The sequence below is a fragment of the Sinocyclocheilus rhinocerous genome, unplaced genomic scaffold, assembly GCF_001515625.1.
Source record: "Sinocyclocheilus rhinocerous isolate Xijiao unplaced genomic scaffold, SAMN03320098_v1.1 scaffold514, whole genome shotgun sequence".
Lineage (NCBI taxonomy): Eukaryota > Metazoa > Chordata > Actinopteri > Cypriniformes > Cyprinidae > Sinocyclocheilus > Sinocyclocheilus rhinocerous.
Genome location: NW_015658605.1, coordinates 41904 through 57987, shown reverse-complemented (window position 1 = coordinate 57987; position 16084 = coordinate 41904). Strand labels below are relative to the sequence as shown.

At 36.8% G+C, this 16084-nt stretch overlaps 2 pseudogenes; one reads left to right on the top strand and one right to left on the bottom strand.

Annotated features, from left to right (window-relative positions):
- The window catches only part of LOC107722758 (phosphatidylinositol 4,5-bisphosphate 5-phosphatase A-like), an 18432-nt pseudogene extending 11867 nt beyond the window's left edge, over positions 1–6565 (bottom strand).
- A 2358-nt stretch (positions 6566–8923) lies between these two features.
- Positions 8924–15354, top strand: LOC107722757 (selenoprotein M-like; annotated as a pseudogene).
- The last annotated feature ends 730 nt before the right edge of the window (positions 15355–16084 follow it).

Genomic DNA, 16084 nt, shown 5'->3' with positions numbered 1-16084 from the left:
AGTGTTATTATGGATTATGGACTCATATTTTGGCCAGAAGCAACGTTTTGAAGTTCTTTAAAAATCTTATTGATGAGTTTTGATTTTTTTTTTTACAAACACAGCATTTTTTTCTTTAAAATTTACTTCACATCCAAACCTGATGAAGAAACAAACTCATCTACATCTTGGATGGCCTGAGGGTGAGCACATTTTCAGCAAACTTTCATTGTTGGGTGAATTATTCCTTTCATCTCTTTATATTCTTAAATATCTCAAAAGGTTAATAAGTGTGTGAGAGAGTATATGTGCTTCAGATCTAATCTTGCCTTGATCTCTCACCTCACTAAGGCAAATTAAAATTATGTGTACTATTACTGAAAGAGTGACAGCAGATGATCATATTAATGACTACTTGCACTAAGCTTCATGACAAATTTCCATTTTCCAATTGAGTTTTTCAAATGAGTGTCTCTGAGAAGATTTAAAGATCCACACCATATTCAGAGACAGGAGAAGAGATGTGCAAAAATCATTTCCAAACTCAATGAAACATGAAGTTTTAATCCAACCCAAGCTGATCTGAGAAAGCAGGGTGCTGGTAAACATACAAGATTATTTCAGCACAGATCAGCCTGCAGCACAAATCACAGGAGGCTGAAGGAGACTAGTAAAGGGTATCAGCACTCTAAACTACCACTCAGTGTGTGTGTGAGACCTGATCAACTCACTCATCCAACAGTAAGAAGATCAGAACGAACTTGACCCTTTATCTATCTGTATTAAAATGATTAACTATTTTGCATGATGTTTAACATTGTTAATTATCTTTAATGTAGGTACAGAATTCATTCAACCATTTCATTGTGTTGCGTATGAATTTAAAAGTCTGAAATAAGAGAAGCAACACACACACATACACAAGCAGGTCCTGTTTATAAGTTGATGGAGAAAAGCACTTCTCTTTGCGCCGTCTCAAATGTATTTAAAATGTGATTTAGCTCACTGGACTGCTGCAGGTTAGTGGAGAAAAACACTGGTCAACAGTCTGGGGTCAGTTCTTTTTTTTATAGTATAGGAAATGAATACTTTTATTCAGCTCGGATATATTAAATTGATCAAAAGTGACAATAACGTTACAAAATATTTCTGTTTCAAATAAATGCTGTTCTTTCGAACTTTCTATTCATCAAAGAATCCTGAAAAAAAAATTCAGTATTGATAATAATAATAATCAGTAATGTTTTTTGAGCTGCAAATCAGCATATTAGAATGCTTTCTGAAGATCATGTGACACTGAAGACTGGAGGAATGATGCTGAAAATACAGCTTTGATCACAGGATTAAATTACATTTGACACTATATTAAAATAATTAACTTCACATTTCAGCCTTTAAACCATTTTAAGAAAATCAAAAGAGTCAAAAGTATCAGTTATTCTGTTAATTTAAACTATTGTTATCAATCAAAAGGAAAAATTGAAATCGCATCATATGACCCCTTTAATATTATAAGCATACTTTGAGAAGCTGAAAAAGTGAAAAGTGTCTATTAAGCACCTATGCAGCATTTTCAAAGTAATATTTTCACTCTTGGCCAGAAACTGCAATTGCCAGTTGAAACTGAAACCACAATACAGCACAATGTTAAAATCGTACCTGAAATCCTCCACCACCTGCGTCTGAGTGTCGGCGGTGCCAGCGACAGACAGGGCCCTCTGCGGGTGCAGGGTGGGATCAGTTAGTGGTGGTCTGTAAGACGGGGTCTGAGGAAGCGAGGCGGCCCTCATTGCAATGTGGCTCCGAGACACTGCAGCGTGTCCTGAAAGCTTCTGTCCAGCCAAACGTGGAGGTCCATGATCAACACTGAGTTCTGAGGGCTGATTGGAGCTGTTGGGCTCGCTCGCTTCAGCATGGCTGCTCAGCTGCTGCGCTTCAGGAGATTCTGGAGGTTTGGGCTCCGATACGTCAATAGATCCTTCCACTCGCGGGCTCCTCTGGGGCCGGCGTGGCCTGGCTGGAGCCGTCGGTGGTGTAGAAGGGGCAGGAGAAGATGTGGAGGATGGATCTGCTGGTCCTTTTGGTTGTGCAGATGATGCCAGATCATTAGTCTTGCACTGGCTTTGAATTTGCTGCTCTGGTTCCATCCTTATCTAGCAAAAAGTAGCACACCAGTGGATCAATCAGCGTGTGCGTTTTGACCATGTTTAACTTGTTTAACTACACTTCTCCTCACAGTGTGGCATTTAAAAACAAAAGTGGCATGCCAAAATAAAGGCTGCTCATATAACGTGCATATACTATTCCCATTTATTTCCAAATGCACGGTTTGAATGAAATTATGTAAACAGCAGCACCCTGTTAAAAAGAAGCGCACTTTAGCATACTTTTCAAAGAGTAGAGAAATAATATGTAATGTTTTCAGACACTTAATTGCATGCTAATTACAATGAAATGAAAATGCACTGTATTACAGTTTTAATGTCTATGAAATGCAGTTAGCTGAATTTTAGAGTGCAATGAAAGTACATATGTTATTTTGTAATTGTATTGTCTTTGAAATAAGCTTATAGTGCACTTTAATCAGGGATGCACATAATACCAAACTAAAAAAATGTGCTGAGTAAATAAGTTTAGACTGCTTATTTGCGTACCGACATGGTTGACAGCTGTTAATACACAATCACCATTATAGATCGACCAACTGTAATACTAATAACTTATTTAAATTTATTAAAAATAAAAGAAAATGAAAACGTAAATATTAGTATTGCATTTTAAGTGTACTATAAATAATTGTATTTTATTTAATACTTACTTTTTATTTTAAAATATAATAGTATTATCACACTTTATTTTTTTATTTTTTTAAATCCTAAATAAATAAATTGAAATACTGATAATAATATTACTATTATTAATTTTTTTTTTTGTTATATTGAATGGGTCACACTATGTGCAGTGTGAGCACCAAACCAAATCTTCAGGTGCTCTCATGAGAACCAGACTTAAAAATATATGTGCATCCCCGACTTTAATGTCATTTCTATTGAAAAGTGTATTGTGTTTAAATATATTTGTAATTACACACGTTTGTAATGAAGTTGCAATTTAGTACATTTAAAATAAATTCACTTGAAATGTGCTTTAGTATGTTAGTCAACAGATCAAAATAAGTACACTTCATTAAAACACAACAAAAGATTATTAAAACATAATCATTTAAAATGATTTAAATTATGCACTTTTTAAAAGGCATGAAGTGTCTCTCTTTAAGGACATTTAAATGGCCTTTTATTTCATAAAATTTCAATGGTCTGCAAGTACATTTTTTTTATATTTGAAGTGCACATTTAATACAATTAAACTTCTTTTTCACAAGGGCCTGGCTGGGCAACATAAGAAGCTCAAATGAGCTACACATATCCTGGAAGTGATCAAGGTCAAAGATTACGCCCCTGATCCCTTTTGATGGCCAGGAAAGTTCAATAGCAGTTACATTGGATCGCTTAGCGACATTATTTTAAAGGGTTAAATATCTGTAATCCTTTTGGTTTAAGTTTCTCAGTTAAAACAAGAACTGGAACAGGAAGCAAAACCACACGAGCAGTGTTGGTTGTAATAACACTGGATTGCGTAATCTTAGAATTTTGCTTTGAAAACGTCTTCAACAGAAATACTGTGCACAATATTAGAATGAAGGTTTTTTTGGTTTGAATGATTTTTCTTTTCAGCATTGCTGTGCCAAAAATAATACATCTTTAATTATTACAGTAAATATTCAGTATATGATTACACTAAAAACAAAACACGTGGTTAATATTTGATCAGTTGGATGATTGCTGAATTAACATACTACAAATATCTGTAATCCTTTTGGTTTAAGTTTCTCAGTTAAAACAAGAACTGGAACAGGAAGCAAAACCACACGAGCAGTGTTGGTTGTAATAACACTGGATTGCGTAATCTTAGAATTTTGCTTTGAAAACGTCTTCAACAGAAATACTGTGCACAATATTAGAATGAAGGTTTTTTGGTTTGAATGATTTTTCTTTTCAGCATTGCTGTGCCAAAAATAATACATCTTTAATTATTACAGTAAATACTCAGTATATGATTACACTAAAAACAAAACAGGTGGTTAATATTTGATCAGTTGGATGATTGCTGAATTGTTAAACATACTACAGAAGTTCTTCCAAGGTGATGGGTTTCATCTCTAGCTTGAGGGGAGTCTATTCTAGTTTGAAATGACTCTCTCTGAAATGACAGCTGACAGGCTGGACAAAAAAACTAGACTAGACAACAGACACAGCTGTGAAAGTTCCTTACCCGCAGAAAACACTGCTCATAGTTCGGTCAGTCATTTCAAAGCACTCCATGATATACCAAATACCAAAAACGATGAAATGCTACTGTTTACTACAGTATATGCATACAGTAAACTCTAGTTATGTAAATAGGGAAAGTGACTGCTGTGTGCTAAACACTGTGAAAAACACCACTGTATGACTGTCAGCATGATCAAAACTTGAAAAACCTGTTGTACTGAAAAATCCTGCGAGTGTCAAATATGATCCATCAGGCTTTTGAGGAACATTTATTTGCTCTTTCAGTCATCACTGTATTGCATTGCATTGTATCATAAAGCTAAGCATTTACTGTAAATATCATCTTTGTAAGAGAAGAAATAGAGTGACAACTAATATATTGTATGCATTTTGTCTGTTATAAAGATCTCATCGATTTACATTACTATCAGAATTTCATCTTACTTCTTGGTCATATAAATATCCGCATCTGCACCAAATTGGATATTTAGCTCAGTTTGGACCTCTGAAAGCCTGATGTATCACACATGACACAAAAGATAAAACATATGCAAACCTTTTTTAAAACTGTTTTTCTAAAGAATTCTGTTCTATTAATAAAATAAAATAAAATCAGACTTTTATTTCATATGGCAGGCTTTACAGGGTTAAAATCACTAAAACCCTACACTATTACTCTCAACAATATTAGTTTGATTAGTCTGATCCTATAGGCATACTGAGGCCATGTGACGATGAAAACAACACACTTAAGCCGACTAAATGCAAGAATATTCAGACAACACCCGGATTTTCAAATTTTATGTTCGACATGCTCTTCACCTCGCTGTGCTCTGCTTTCCCTGTATTAACAAGACTGTTACAGTCAAACACACGTCTGGAGGTATTTGCTTATCAGTGTGGAATAATGCAAAACATGTCACCAACAGGAAAGGAAAAGAGACAAAAATATAGACTCCGCCTAGCAAAGACCCTGAATGCAATGAGTCATTGTGTATGTTTTTGAATATGCACACACACACACACACACACACACACACACATGAATGGATGCGTGCAAAATTCCAGCAGTGAATCATTGTGTATGCATTAAGATAGATAGATAGATAGATAGACAGATAGATGCTTATTAGTCATGCAGCCTTGAAAAATTAGACGTTAGTGGTAGTGGGTGCGATTCAATCACTTATAGCAATCGAGTGAACTGTACTTATTGTGATGTACATGGTGAAGTATAATTCAAATCATTGCAAATGAGTTAACTACACACGGTGCACTGTTGTTTTATCAGAGGTTGTATATAAATATTGCAATACTTTTGAATCATGGTTACACATCTGAGGTTAGAGACCGAGAAAATGCTGAAGGTGACCTTACAGTAATGTGCATTATGACCTGCTTCTGTGTCTGTGTGTGTTTCAGTAGAGGACGGACGAAGAAGCTTTTGAATCAATCGATATTTGATAGTGCAAATTAAATTGCAAGGCTGTTTGCGATGGCTGTTCAACCTCTGAATAATGCCACTGTTACACAAATGCAGATGCATTTCTCTCTTTCAAACGCACACTAACACACATTGATTCCACACTTTTATACTTTTATAAAAACATATTGTAGAAATTGCAAACACAAAATATAAGCCAGGCAAAAAACAACACGTAAACAATCCAGTATCAGTTAAACACCACTGAAAGCAATGAGAAAGACACACAGCAGCACTTGGGTCCACAGCTGTAATAACAATAACATAACATATATTATTAAATTATGTACAATTTATCAATCATATTTGTGCAATCACTCCACACGTTTGTGCTTGTGCTTTATTACATATTACAGTTCTAAGCTATTATAATGTGTGCATCAGTCTATTTCTTACCCAATTTCCTCTATCAGGACAGACTGAAGAGAGCTGGTGGTATGTAGACAGGAGATCGAATGTGCACCGCTGGAAACCAGACTTACTGACAAATATATTCGTGTTCAGACAGCTTCGCAGACTTCAAAAGAAGCGCATCATTATGCGACAATATTGTCCGAGCTGATAAATGTGAAAGCGCGTGATGCACTGTGTCACATCAGTGTCCGTTCTTCCAGTGACATTAACGGAGAAGGACATTGAGGTTTAGCGAAAGGAGAAAATGGGTCGCTGGAGGCAAATGCATTTCATCTGCGGATGTTCTTCGATGTGAATTGGTTTGGCCAAGCAAAGCGCGGAGCGTGCTGTCCTTCAGAGCTGCTGCTCGCTTCATCCACTATTGCATTATCACCGCGGACGTAACGCGCTTGTCACATGGGCTTCCACTGAAGCTCCACTATATAGCTTCTTTTTTTTGCATTATTTATTTGCAGCCAAAAGGTTAAATGCTGCATGGGAACGATTTGCCTTTGTCATGACAATCAGCGCGCATCATTTGTTCAGTTCTCGACACCGTTTTAGCAATGTAAAGAAAGACCGAGCACAGCTAAATTGGGGTAGTTCATCCCAAAATGAAAATTAGCCCATGTTTTACTCACCCTCTAGACATCCTAGGTGTATATGATTTTCTTCTTTCAGACGAATACAATCGGAGTTATATTCAAAAATGCCCTGGCTCCTCCAAGCTTTATAATGGCAGTGAATGGGTGTTATTTTTCAATAGTCCAAAAGAAGTCCAATAAAGCGCATCCATCCATCATAAAAAAGTGCTCCACACGGCTCTGGGGGTGAATAAAGGCCTCCTGAAGCGAATCGATGTGTCTTTGTAAGAAAATATCCATCTTTAAAACTTTATAAACCTAGCTTCTGCTAACTGTCGTACGCGCGTTCATGAGAGAGTGGCGTTCCAGCGGATGAACGTAGTGTAAGCTCCGGTGAGAAAAGTGACGAACATGGAAGCGCAGTGGAGAGAGCAAAACAAAACACCGGTCACGAATTAGAAGTACGAAATGAGGAAAATGTCAGATTTCGATATAAGCCAAGAGGAGACTTTGCTTCCTTTGCTCCTGTAAACAAAACTCGGTTCTCGTGAGACTAGCATATTCTACATTTGTGAGTTTTGTGGCTTTCAGTATGAATATGTCATACTTCTAATTAGTGACCGTTGTTTTGTTTCGATCTCTCCGCGTGCGGCGTCACTTCTGAGCGGAGCATGCGCAAAGCTGACCTCATACATAATTCCCCTGGAACTGCTTCTGTTTACAACAGTGAGCGCAAGCTAGATTCAAGTGATTATTACGTTTTGAATATGCAATGTAATGACATGAAACAATATTAAATTCAACTTTTTTTCTTCTTCTGGTCAGGAGGATATGTTGAAGAATTACCCATACATTCATACGCATCACACAAACATTTAGAAAATATTGAATACATTAAACAAAACATACATTATATACAAACTTTATAAAACATGCCGGTGTTTTCACCGGTTGAACGTTGAAAAAAATGCAAAAATAAATATTTTGAAAAATGTTATGCTATGTCCTCTGTAGAGGACACCAGGACTTTAAAAAGTCCTATTTTTAAAATAAAGACATGAATAGTCATGAAAAAGCAAAAACGGTGATTTAAAAAAAAAATCCCCAATCCATTTTTATGCCAAACTTAGTATAAAAATGATTCTCAACTATGTTATGAAAGATATAACAGAATGATTTGATATACCATTTTGCTTTATGCAACATGTGCGTAAAATGCCCATAAACGGGTTGTCCCATTATGTACAATGTATCTATGAACTGTATGTAATTTGCATATTAATTTGTTTTTGGTGCAACATGTTATGAAAAAGAAGTGTAATAATGGGAGTAATAATTGGCAAGATTTTCATAATAATATCTAATATTTCATAGAAATAATATAATTTATTTTCCTATTCAATTGTTTTGTCTCCCAAAATGTGTAATAAACATGCTTTTAGTCCTGGTGTCCTCTACAGGGGACATGTATGAAATCAATGTCCTGTTTCATAACAGAAAGTCACATTTTTGATTTGAAACCCCATAACATTTTCCTGAGATGTTGATTTATGACAAACAATTGTAAAATTAATCGGATTTAAATGATCATTACAAAATATTATCATTTTTTCATAAGGGTGTTGAATTTGATCACTAAATTTATGTCAGCCATTTTTAATCAAGGCGAAACATTCAAACATTTGGTATCTCTGAAAAGCCCTGAATGTGCTCTTTTCACTTACAACTGTGACATGTAAGGTCTCAGAGAAATCGCTAAAAAATAATGCTCTCTAGAGAGGACAAAACTCCATAGCTGGTTGTCGGAGAGCTGTCAATCAATAAATTGGGGGAAAAAAAGTAACTTGCGTTACTTGTAATGCGTTACCCCCAACACTGGTCAGGAGGATATGAAATAGGCTACTGTCACACAAACCCAAACGAAACACTGAAATTGTATCATCTCATCACTAAATCCGTTTATACCCATTTCACCCTTATGAGGAATTTCTCTCTCTGCCTCTAGATAGCGATAGATGTTCCCTTCAAAAACAGCAAGAAAAAAAGAGAAAGAGCGAAATATGAGCGCCGTGACGTGGCAGAGTCCGTGTGGAGAGCAGACAGATCAGATTCAGATTCAGATTCAGATTCAGATTCAGATCAGCTCCAGCAGCATGTGGACGCTGGTCTTCACTGCCCTGCTGCCCTCCCTCATCTTATCATGTGAGCTGGACACGAAAAAGCTCACTGGTCTTGCGAGGGCCAGAGTGGAGGTGAGTGAATCCTGCGTTCAGAATCAGACTCAGACTCTGAATCTGAGATGCTCGGCTTGTAAACGTGAGGATTTCCCTGAAAACACTTGACCTGCTGCTTGTGTAATTCGTTTGTTTGAGCTGCGGCGCTTGTATGCGGTGTGGTTGATGCATGTGTGCTGAATCCCTGGAGCACGGGAGACATTCAGGAAATCTGTGCTGCCTCACTGGTGATAATGCCTCAAACTGGTTTTTAGTCCAGGTTATTAATTAATGTTTATAAAGGTAAGTGTTTGTGTCTGGGGTAATGCACAGGAGTTTAGTGAATGGTACTGGTGTACCAAAATGAATCCAGTGTTTTGCTGCAGAATTGGTTAGCTCAAATTGAATGTCAAAATATTAGTCTGTATAAAATTCACATGTCAAAATAAAAGTCAGTTTGGTCTAGCCTGAGGAAAATCTTTAACAAAAAACAACTGAATCCCCCAAAAATAGTACATATACTTAGAAAAACAATTAAACATTATATAACGGGTCTTCGATTCCAATTTGAGTGCTGATTTAAACTCCAACAGCACTGAGACTTTTCACTGTTTTCATTTTGTGTTCCAGACAGATTTTCAGTCTGTGTATTTGTGGAAGGGATTTACCAGCGACTCTTTCTGCAAATTACATCCTACGCCAGTAGGTGGCGACAAGTCATTGTCTTTGAGTGATTGAATCATGTTCTCAATTATTCGTTCAAAATCTCTAAATCATTCAGGAATTAAACACTGCTCAGAGACACACAACGTTAATTCTGATTTGACCTTTTTTTGTGTGTGTTTAAAATGTAAGTCACTCAATATTAAAGGGATAGTTCACCCAAAAATGAAAATTACCCCATGATTTACTCACCCTCAAAGCATGCTATGTGTATATGACTTTCTTCTTTCAGACGAATACAATCGGAGTTATATTAAAAAATGTCCTGGCTCTTCCAAGCTTTATAATGGCAGTGAATGGGTGTTATTTTTCAATAGTCCAAAAGAAGTCCAATAAAGCCTTGCACGGCTCCGGGGGGGAATCAGGGGGCCTCCTGTACGAATCAGTGCGTTTAAACAGTAATCTATAGCTTCTGCTAACTGTCGTATGGGTGTTCATTCCGGTGGATGATGTAGGACATGGGTGTAGCGTAAGGTCAAGTGAGAATATGCTAATCTCGCGAGAACCAAGTTTTGTTTACAGGAGCAAAGGAAGCAAAGTTGCCTTTGTTTACAGCAAAGGAAAACCAGTCTCCTCTTGGTTTATATCAAAATCCTCCAGCATTTTTCTTTACAAATCCTTGTTTTGTTTTGCTCTCTCCTCTGCGCTTCCGCGTTAGACACTTCTTACCGCAGCTTAAGCGTTCTATTGTGAACACGTGTACGACAGTTAGCGGAACCTAGAGATTACTGTTTATAAAGTTTTAAATATGGATGTTTTTCTTACAAAAACGCACTGATTCGTACAGGAGACCTTTATTCACCCCCCCAGAGCCGTGTGGGACACTTTTTTATGATGGATGGATGCGCTTTATTGGATTTCTTTTGGACTATTGAAAAATAACACCCATTCACCGCCATTATAAAGCTTGTAAGAGCCAGGAAATTTTTTAATATAACTCCGATTGAATTCATCTGAAAGAAGAAAGTCCAATACACCTAGGATGGCTTGAGGGTGAGTAAATCATGGGGTAATTTTCATTTTTGGGTGAACTATCCCTTTAACTCTTGTTTTTTTAAAGTGTTGGACAACAGCAATATCACGCATAATTGTGCTGTTGGCCTGAAAAGTTATAAAGCTTGTAAGAGCCAGGAAATTTTTTAATATAACTCCGATTGAATTCATCTGAAAGAAGAAAGTCCAATACACCTAGGATGGCTTGAGGGTGAGTAAATCATGGGGTAATTTTCATTTTTGGGTGAACTATCCTTTAACTCTTGTTTTTTTAAAGTGTTGGACAACAGCAATATCACACATAATTGTGCTGTTGGCCTGAAAAGTTATTTTGTATTTCTTCGTAAGCCAAAGCGTCAAGATTGCCATGTCACCAAGACCAAAAGCTGGTCTGGAGCAATGTGCGTGAGAGTGAAAACCCGCCAAAATCATGAACACAGACGGGGAGAAGTCCCAGTGTCGTTGTAGTAAATATCAGCACTCCTGGAACTCTGGCAGCCAATCAGATTAGAGAACCTAAATAACGGCTGTATAACAATTTATACAACATGTAGTAACTATAAGTGTATTTTAATTGTTTCTAATCTTCTTTCTCAACATTCACCAGACGTGTGGTGGATGACAGCTGAATAGGCTGAGGGAGGTACGCTTACATTCACTTCATAATAACATCATTAATATGTTCTGTAGACAAACAACTATAATTAAAAGTATAACTGAAAACTTATCATCAACTCTATCTGTTTTACTGAATGTTTTTCTTCTTTCTCCTCTCAATTCGTAACAGGTCAAGGCCTTTGTGACCCAGGACATTCCTCTTTAGTATCCTTTAAAATCACCAGACGATCAATTAGTCAGTTATGGAAAACAAGATCGTTGATAAAAAATGAAAATAAAACACTTTACAAATTGACCGTTTTAAAATTAATTTGATTCATATTTAAAATGTCGTTAAATATATCAATAGAAATGTTATTTTGCAATTTGACAAAGCAATTAGCAATTTAAAAGTTGCTTTTAAAATGATTGTATGTGTATTATGATACATTTGTCTACATATTAAAACATGAAATAGTTTTGAATATCTAATATTTGTAGTTTTATAAATTCATTTTTCATCATATTCTGTGTTGTCACTATAGAGCACTAGAAATATCAAGACATTTACTGTATCACAAAGAATAAAGGTGCCACCCTAATGAATAAACATCAAAAAATTATTCATTTTAATTTCAATTTTCATGTTCATTTAATCAGTATTCATGTTTATTATGTATACATTCATATATTGAAAATCGGAAGTCTCCTTAATGTTGTAAATGCAACTTATGTTTAACCTAAAATATACCTAGAAAACAACATCATCTTTCATTCTAAAATGCAGCGATCTTTTTACAATCTTTTGTCTCGCACTGTTTTCACTCCCTCCTCACTTTTCACTTCCCTCCAGCCTTATATTCTGCATGTCTTTACTCCAGTTCTCAAGCTACATCATCCCGCTTCAGCTAAGGTTACCATGCTCTCTGTGGAGGTGGGACCGAAGTCTGTTCTGTAATTCGATCAAAAAAACAAAACCTTTACAGAGTTACGGCGGATTAACTTTCAGCTGTTCAGCTCATTGTCATGTGATATCCAGTGGTGTATCCACATCCTTCACCTTTCAGTCATTTCTTTGTTCAGCTGGAATGCAAATATATACATTTACACGTCGACCGAATCTAAGGACAGGTGTAATTCTCAGGACACTTATGTATGGTGTCTGTCAGGTAGGAGGCAGCTTTAAGTGTTTAGCACATCCTTAATATTCATCCGTTCAGCCACAACCTGGTGATGAAGCACATTCCTGGGGCCGACCCTGAACTCGTCCTTCTCAACCACTACTATGAAGAACTGGATGTAAGTAAAATGTCAATGCTTTAGCAATTTGCAACTATAAATTAACATCTTTTTAAACCTTCTCAGACTATCATTTCTACTCCTGGTGTAGAAAAACCACAAGCACTTGGTTTATTCTCTCGAGTTCTTGTGCTACCCTCACAAAAGTATCTGAAGTCTTTTCTGGGAATTGCCACTTACGTGATGTGTCTGCTGCATAGATACGTTTTTAACCATTTACTAACAGTTTGGGTGAGCATAAACCCGCTTTTGGCATTAAAAAACGACTATCAGGCTTTACTAAAGACATACAGTGAAAATATAGCACTGAAAAGACCGACATTTTTTTGGCGGATGATCTTATTGCATATGCATTTGTAGGAGTTTCCATTTCAGATGCAACATTTATGGGAGGAGAGTATTTAAATAAATAATGCAATGTGATTTACTAAGATTTGCAGTAGTCCGTTTGCTGGTATTTGCACCATTAGTTAACACGCACACAAAAAAGCCTGTCTTAACCCATTCTGCACCTGTGTTAGTAGATCACATGCACCTGATTATCATCGGCTCTGCTCGTTTGCGCTGCTGCTGGTAGATTGTGTTGGGCGTTATGGAAATGATCTGGCTGTGTTTGTGTTCTTTAATTTGCATGTTGTCAGTAGATCTGGTGCAGAACATTTATGGGATTGCACTTTCACACTAATTTGTCCTGTTTAGTAAATCTGGCCCTTATTATGAGCAGTAGTTAGTTAGTTTTTCTAACATTAGCAAGCACCGTGAAATTTTGACTTGAAAATAAAGGCTCTTCATTGGCATTGATGGTTCCATGAAGAACCTTAAACATCCATGGAACTTTTTCATTCCACAAAAGGTTCTTTATAGTGGAAAAGGTTGCATTAGATCATTAAAATGTTCTTCACACTGAAAAAAAAAAGTGGTTATTTTAAGAACTGCTCACTGAAAGGTTCTTTGGGGAACCAAAAAATGGTGGTTCTATCTATGGAGTCACTGCAAGATTCCCTTTTAGAACCTTTATCTTTAGGAGTGTAGTTGTGCTACATAGTTTTGTGTCTCCTGTAGTTTATTAAAGCTACACAATGTAACTTATTTTTATTTTTAAAAAAATAATAATTGAGAGAATGCAAAAAAGAAAAAAAAAAAACATCTTCCAAACCATATCTTTACCCAAACACACTTTGATAAACCTAGTCATGCCGTATTTCATTTTTGACAGGAATGAAAAGGCTGTGAGGAATAGACGTAGGCCTACAGTAAATTAAATGGATTGTACTGTTTAAATAACAGAGGCCCACCGATTGTTAAGCTTTTTGGAGAAAAAGAAAAAAAAAAGTAGACAACTCCATAAATAGATTTGTGAAAATTACAGGCTCATTTTCATCCGCGTTACATTTAATATGGCATCTAACCTTTAATAACAATGATTTCTATTTTAGAACTGTCGGGACGGATTTCGCGGGAAATTGTACAACGAGTGAGATAAACTGACCATGGATCATTCAAAACGACAAACCTCCAGGTAATCACCGGTTATTAAAACAAAACAAAACAAAACGAACCCGTTGTTTATTTAATATGTCCTGAGGTGTCCTGTATCACCGGTGCCTCGAGCCAAATTCATCCGCGAAGAGTCCAAGCACAAATAAAAACCACTAGATGCGTGCAGTTTTATTTTTGACCACTAGATGGGACAAAAGTTACACAGTGTAGCTTTAGTAGGTTCCTCCCATAGACTGTATAAAAACATGGACGTAGTGTCCGTGACGTCACCCGTAGATTTCCGAAGAGCGTTTTTGAAGCTCAAAAGTGGGCGGAGGCGGCCGTCGCCATCTTGGCAGCGCGTCACTCCCGGTTAATCGAAAATGGGCAAAGAGGCGGGAGCAGGTTGCTGAAGCCACGCCCACGTAGCGCGACGGTGGTGACAGCAGCGGCAATCCACCTGTCACTCAGGTGGCCACGCCCTTAATTATGCAGAACTTTAAGGCTTAATATAATTTAAATGGATGAGTTATAAAAAAATTCACCCCCTCACAGTTGTCATCAAGAACAAAATTAGCTATATAGACCAAAATCATTTTTTGAACCAGGCTGTAAACATGTTTTTTTCTGCTGTAAAGTTGGGCATTTTAACATGGGGAGTCTATGGGATTGACTCCCTTTTGCAGCCAGCCTCTAGCGGCCAGTTGATGAATTACAGTTTAAGTCACTTCCTTGTTGGCTTCACGAGAGAGAGCGGGAGGTTGCCGCTTGGTTCCTCCTCATAAATGACTTTTTTTTTAAAAACATTTCCTAAGTACTCATGTAATGTAACTGTCTTTACATCGTATGCATTTCTCTTCTCTTATCTGACACTTATAAATGAAGCTGTGTGTTTCTCTTCCAGAGAATCCCATTATCTGAAATGACTCGCACTGAGATCAACAAACTCTTGGCAAAGCTGGGCTTTTATAAAAAAGAGAATCCCGAAGACCCAGTGCCAGAGGAGTTCCGCTTGGCTCCAGCGAAAGACAGTCCCTTTGAGGGCCAATCCACCAGCCCGCCCCCTAAGACTGATGCTGACCAATCAGAGGCCGATTCCCAGCACACAGATTTGTAACCCGTTGAGTAAGAGAGAGACCTGCTTGATTTACAGTTACCCTGAGAACTAAAACTGAGCCAGACCAGCTCTCTCCAGAGTCTAATGTGGCCACATTATTGTTTAAAAATAGTTCCTACTGCTGTCAAGTTACACACACTTTCAGCAACTTGATTTGATTTGAGTGGCATTTCTGAGTTCAGACGCTGAATGGAAAATATGCATTTAGAAGTTCAGTGTAAGTGTAAGCTTACAAGTGTGTGAGTAGTTTATGTTTGTGGCAGTGAACTGTTGCGGTTGTTTGCTCTCACTGTCCTGTACAGAACCTTATTTCTGCTCAGAGGGGACGTTAATGATGTCCGCAGCTGTAAGAGCCTGAGACTGGCTGCGGACTGATGATCTCTGTTCTCATGAGCACACATCAGGCCTCCAAACACACTGTGGGAGCATAAAGATACCACTGAGAAAATAAATAAATGACTGAAATATCACAGCAAATGAGTCTTTTTATTATTATTATTATTATAATACAAAAGAAATTGTGAAAAATCATGAAGCCCTGAAAATAAAAAATATATATATATATGTTTTTTTTATTTATTAATTACATAAACCTTTTTCTTAGCAGTAAAATAGTTCAGTGACTTAATTGTAGGCCATTTATGTGGCGTTTACATTGTAACTTCAGACAAGATAGAATTCAATTGATGTGCCGTCATGCACATATACAAGAAAACGGCTTCAGAAGTGGCTCATCCAATAATTTTGACTGTTTCATAAAAATTAATATGATCGATCGATCTATAAATATATAGATATCTATTTACACACACACATATACGTATATACGTATATATATATATATATATATAATGTGTGTGTGTATACTGTATATATATATATATATATATATA